This window comes from Atractosteus spatula, chromosome 9, assembly GCF_055471065.1.
Source record: "Atractosteus spatula isolate fAtrSpa1 chromosome 9, fAtrSpa1.hap1, whole genome shotgun sequence".
In the NCBI taxonomy this organism is placed as follows: Eukaryota; Metazoa; Chordata; class Actinopteri; order Semionotiformes; family Lepisosteidae; genus Atractosteus; species Atractosteus spatula.
This window is the reverse complement of record NC_142714.1, coordinates 40,895,665-40,902,514: the sequence shown is the minus strand read 5'-3', so window position 1 is coordinate 40,902,514 and position 6,850 is coordinate 40,895,665.

Genomic DNA, 6,850 nt, shown 5'->3' with positions numbered 1-6,850 from the left:
CAAAGTTAACCCAGAAGATTTCTCCAGAATGAGCAGCAAAACAAGAACTATAGGACAAACGTGGAAACTACAAGAAAATAAATTAAAAACCAAGAACAGGAAGCACTTATTTACTCAAAGGGTTGTGGGAGCATGGAACAAGCAGCCCAAATACTCTGGCTTCTTCAAGGAGAAGATACTGTCGATGAAACCTTTGGATCAATTAACTACTAAAATAGGCTAGATGTGACAAATGTCCTCCTCTCGTTTGTAACCTTCTTATGTTCTTGTGTTCACTGGCATTTATTTCAATCAACAAACATGACATGCAATAGGTAAATGTATTCAGTTTATTAACATTCACTATCAATGGGGTTGATTAACAGGGGATATACAGAGTCTTGTAGTGCATGTTGTCACATAGAAGAAATACAAGTTGTTAGTACAGTAAAAACAGCTTTGCTTTGCATTTAATTTGTGAGATTTTGTCTCTAAATGCCACATATAGTCCCAGCCTATCTTCAATAGGACTCAAGTCAGACTAATAGGGCCTCCATACCATACCGACATACTATGGTCTGTTGTGCACAACATCTGTGCCACTTTCGCTGATGTCCATCTGGGTGGTCCACACAAAACTTTGACTCATTTTCAAAGAGGGCTTGGCTCAGTGAGTTCACCTGAGACGCTGTTTACACTATCTGATTCTGTTGTTCCAATGAACACTGGTAAACACTGGGTTTCCATGGTGCCATCGGTGACCTGTTAGCTGCCTCTTCACAGTTGAACTGCTGACGCATGGGTGGCTGAACGTTTCCAGTGCTGAGGAATGGCCAGTGTGAAAATATCATGAGGATGGGTGGTTTGATCTCAGCAAAGTGTCACACCTCACGCTCTTTCAGATTAATAGGCCTATCCTAGATGGAGTGTGTTTGACTGTCATGTCTTTCCAGATGTCTTTAGAAATTGCTGAGTGTAAATTGTCCTGATAGTGCAACAGTACACCAATAAAGGTGATGTTGTCTTGATAAGTGGGGCTTATCGGTTCTTCTGAGTTTTGAGCTTTCTTGATTTTCACCAGGCTTGACATTCAACAGTTTAAAGCATCTCATCACATAATGAGGTGGTTTAGTGTTTAGTTTTTAGTGTTCAGGCAGCATTCACAGTTACTTGACTATATCACAGTTAGTCCTGAGTGATCAGTTAATCAAAACATTTCATCTACAGTATATCCAAAGTGTGTATACTTTATCTTTCTTAAAACATATATACATATGAGTTCTAATCTTCTGATGCTCAGTATAGTTTAGAACTTCCTTTCTCCAGACATTTTTCAAATTAAATTGATTTGTTGCAGTTTGCTCAGGGTCAGGGCTGTCTTGAAAGATTCACTGGCTCACTCAAAATGGTCGGGATTAAATTGCTCTGGATATAGTCCTCAGCATGTTCCATGCCTGGCAAAGGCAACCCACGTACAGTATGAGCTGGAGATACATCTCCAATCACTGTCTGACATTTAACAATCAGGGTCATGCACTAAGTTTGTCTAATGCAGGCCATCATTTTATCTAGTACTGTTCGCATCTACTGTGCAAAGCATTTAAGGTTATACTGGGAAACAATCAAGATTTTACATTTAGAAAAACATACAATGCTTCTCAAAATGCCATGCGGAAAAAGAAACAGATTTCCTCAAGCTGATCATGTCTTTTCTGTCCACTGCTTTCTGAAAACACACACAAGCAGGTCACACAAGTCTCTTCTTCATCTTTAATTATTTTTCTCAGATCGTAGCAAAATGCAGCTTATTAAAATTACTATTACGAATTTGAAATTTCCCAATTTGAAATTTTTCTAGTCCTTTATCCTCAAGTGAAAACAGTAGAAATAGTAGTAAATTCCAAAAATATGACAATGATATTGATAATAATAATGATATCCCAAAGGTGGTGCTGTTGATACTAATGTACTGCATTCATTGCATATCACATTAAATACATTTAATAACAAGACTGGAATAATTGTTAGGAAAACCAGATCAAGCTTGTGGGTGGGTGTCAAACATTATTGTCTTATTTTTGGTCATGGTATCTAAGCAGCATTGTGTGATTTTACATGTGATATCAGTTTAAGACTTCAGAAGATGGATATGGATATGTATTTATAGTTAAAATCTTTGAGCTACCTGGTATTTTTTCCTGGGAATAAAATAAGAAAGAGTAAATATAAAACATTTAAATGCTATTCTATATCTATATATCATTTATATTGATTAACTTCTTCAAAGTAAAAGCAACACAGAGAATGTCCCCCTGGTATTTGAATCCAGACTTTAGATTAAATGTTTCATGCGATCATCTCTTCTATACAAGTCAAGGCTGGAAATACTGTATTCTAATTATTCCATCACGTAGCTTTGTTTATTGACACACATTTCTGACAGTTCAGATATAATCACTTCCCAGAGAGCAGTTAAGAAGTTGCACACCTGACATTCTTTTATCCTGCCTGTTCCAGAATGTCCTGAGTGGGGTTAGGCCAGAATATCTACTGTTCAAGTAATTGGGTTTGAGACTGATTATGAGTATAGGTCACCTCAGGAGTATTTCCACCTTCTAACCTGATCTTGTCAGATATCAGAAGATACGCCAGACTGCTCCTGGGATTGAAAATCTCCATGAAAATCCTGGCTGCTACTGTAAGTACTGTTGGTGGACCTACTGTATAGGTGATACTCCTCTCTCTGGTGATACTCCTCCCACTACAGTGACAGGAGAGATTGTGCTGTCCTTTTTAGGGAGACACAAGGACATAAAAACAAATGTGAAGAGGTCATGCAGCCCATCTAGACCACTTGATTAGATGGTAATGATTTGATCCAATGATCCCACACAGCCACTTCCTGAAAGAACCCAGGGTATTGTCTTCAACAACATGTCTGGGTATGTTCACAAGCTTTAGGTTAAAGCCATGCCTCCTGTTCTCAGTTAAACATGCACTTCCAATTAGTTTCTACTGTGTATTTCACAGTTCAGCAGCTGGGCTGACTTTCTCAGTGACTGTGAAGATTTTGAATACTTGTATCGGATCCCCTCATAGTCTTTTCTGTTCAAGATTTATAAGGTTCAGTTACTTCAGCCTCACAGTGTAGGATTACATACAGTATTAAACCAAGGTCCTGACTGGTGGGTGATTAGAGCTCCCATGACACAGTTCTTAAGAAAAGATATGTTAACCCTGCTGTCCAAATGCCACTCTTTGCTTGCACAATCTGACCTAACATAAAGTTTTCCCTTAATTCAATTGGTGAAATAATTTTTCTGTGCTTTAACTGAACTGTTGTGTCGTGGGGTTGCTGGTGCATAATGGCTGCCATATGACATTTACAGTAGGTAGATCCAACATTTACATACATATGATATAGTTCAGGTGGGTAGCTGCGTCAGCATGTGTAGGCTGCAAAGGAACAAGTAATAGGTTTATTCCATGCTGAAAAAAAGAAGAAAGAGAACACAACATTTCGACCGTGGAGCCTTCTTCAGGAAACGTGTTCTCTTTCTTCTTTTTTTCAGCATGGAATAAACCTATTACTTGTTCCCTTTACATATGATATATGTGTATACTGTATGCCATATTTTTATGCTTTAGGTTACTGAACTGATGAGTTTTGGTGGGTCTCGTTGTTTCATGAATACCATAGTAATCATTTTGATTAAAAAAGGTTATGCCTGGACTATACACATTTGTATTGTGGTTATGGGACTAATTATTGTAATTGTATAAATGTGTCTGCTTGTAAATTATGAAATAAGGCTTGGCAGAGTTTGGAAGACAGTTGCTACACATCAGAAACTTGCTATTTAAACCTATTGCATTAATAATGCATTACTTGGGGGCAAATGAGATGTACAACTGCTTTATAATAAAATAATAAAAAAATATTTTTTTCAATAATGTATTATTAGGTATTTTGTCAGTTCTTTGAGGTTTAGTGCCACTCTCTTTGTAATGTTAATCCTCATTCTAAATACAGTGTTTACCTCTGTATTTTACAGTATGTTAACCTTAATTATATTTAATTTTTTTAATATTTTGTTGTTGGATATTTTCCTTTCCTGATTGAAAAGTGTTTGTAGCCCTGTATTTTTGTATCTTTTCTAAATTTAACAAGATAATTAATTATGTCAGAGACAATATCAAATAATTAAGGAAGAGACCAGTCCTCATAGAGATTTTTGTGGTACCCCGCTAATTACGTCATTCATAAAATGAGATGTCTTCCCTTGTTAGTACTCTGTTTTCTGCACATTATCAACTTCTCAGTACAACAGATGCATAGTATCAAATATACTGTATTGATATACATTTTTGCTGATGCTTCTTCAAAAAAATCCAACACATTAGTTAAGATCCACATTTTCCAAATGTCTTCTCCTAAATTCCTGTTACCCCATACTGTAGATAATCTTCTTATGTAATTGATTGATGTCTTCAGTTACTTGTAATAGAACAATTCTTGTTTTCAGTGACTTGAAAAAGTCTGGATAACAGTCATTGAGTAATATGTCTCATCTCTGTTGGTACAGCTGAGATCACATCATCAGACTCAGATTATTTGTTTGTTATAAGAGCTCTTTTGTGTCTGCATACTGGTGTGAGGCTCCTCTGGCCTTAATCGGTATTATACATTGCATGTTATTATAATTTTGTCTACAGGGAACACTGTAAAATATTTGTTCAAATGTAAAATATTTGTTCAGTTTGTTAAATGCTGTTATATGTTCATCTACTACAAGAATTCTGTTACTTATTTTTACTTCATCCATTACTGTATGTTTACACCTCTTGCACTAGAAATTTTTTTGTTAATAATGTACTGTAGCTTGTCCTTCTTTTCTGTTTCTGATTTCCTGATTTGTGCTTGCTGTTATCAGAGTATTATTTCTCTGAGTTTCCTTGTTTCTTTTTCCATTTACCTTGTTCTGAAAACTTTTGTCCTTCCCCTTATTTATTTTGAACTAAAACCATTTAGGTCACTATCTACATTTTCAATGGCTCGTCTTTTACAAATTAATTTGTCTGGTGCAAAAGATTTAGTTTTGAAATGTAACAATGGCATTTTCTAGCATCATTGCAATATATCTAACTTATATGTCTCTTACAATCAGACTCATTCCTTAATATGTGACTTTTTTTAAATTAAGAAAAGGGCTTTGTACTCTTCCCTTCGTGTAAAATACAGTACATCTCAAAGGGTAAATGTGTTATAATCTTGATTAATCGCATGTACCCCCAGCTCTGTTTTGTTTATTCTCCTATGGTCATTCGAAAATGTGATTCTATTTTAAAGCCTCACCACCCAGTCCACTTAAAAATACTTTTTACTGCCTTACACTGTATTTCCACAATCTGCTATGCCTTTGGGTATTCAAGGTGTTTTATAATAGGAACCTGAGCTCAAATGAGCTTCTGCTTTTTTAACTCTCAACTCACCAGGACAACAAGGTTGTCCCTGCCATCTGCAGTAGGACAGCTTCCTTAGTGCTCTACCTAGTGGCAGATTCAGAATTCTTATAGCTTGTCGTTGTTCTCAGCCTTAAAATGGATGGTGTTTTGAATCCTTAGATTCTGCAATGATATATTACTGACTCCAGAATTTTTTTTTTAATCAAACTCTTCCATTTTATTCACCATGAACTACCACAAGTGTTTTCTTCAATCATTTTTAGAACAGTCTCCAGCCTTTGATTCGGGTCTCAAGCGAAGGTTATTTTGTATTAAATCATATGCTGTGTGAGTGGGAGGCTTTCTTTTGCCAAAGACATAAGGCAGCCCTGACAGGTACCTGAGAATCTTCTGGGTTTTTCTCTCTGTCCTCCCCTTTCGTTTGACACTGACATTCCTGCAGCAGTTACACCTGTCTTAGATGTGTATGTGCCACAGACAAATTGCTGTCATTCCCTTTGGGATGTGTGGAACTCTCATATTCTATTTGGATTTCACACTGACACACGTCATATACTGTATATTAACTGAGATCAGCCAGAGAACACAACCAGCCTCTTACTTCCAGCCAGTCTGGAGACAATATGAACTCAGGTTCTTAACTTAAAAACAACCTGAAGCTACCCAGGCATAGAAAGTTGTTTTTTTTGTGTCAAGAGTTCCTCTAAGTTGAAGGCGATTCCTTATAAATATGTGGCAGAGATTCTGAGATAATTGGATAAGTAGGTGACGTTGAGGAAATGATCATGTTAAGATGCACAGGATATGCAATGGTAGAGGCCAGTGAGAGAATAAGAATTGTATGTGCTGAGGGAATGGACTGATGCAGAGTGAGAGGGAAATCAAAGTATTGTTACTTAAGTTATGTGATCAAGTGAGTCACTAGGGGAGCAGTGGTTTCAGGCGCTGGGATATCAGTTACCATGTGCAGCCAATTCACATACGAGTAACAAGGAAAAGCCTTTCATTTCTTTAAAAACACATTAGACTTGGATAGAGGATTTACAGAACACCTCTTGGCATTGATTTTATTTCCAGCTGCCTCTTGACATACCATCAACAGCACAACAGCATCAGCTGTGTTTATTCCATTGATTTCTGGTTATGATTGAAAACAATATTCAGTTACAGATAATTTCAGCTGTGATGCTTTAACCAGCACAACAAAGACTTGTGTTTTACTTTTACAATGCACATCATTCTCTTCATATAACATATTCTCTTCATATAATACTGAGGCAGGCTTTCTAGTTTCCTGTGGTACCGGGGTAAATTTGGGGATGATGAATTGTACAAAACCCAAAGTGGAATTTGTTCCAGGACATCAGGGTTAGTTCTCTTACTATCACAAACAGGGCCTTGGGGA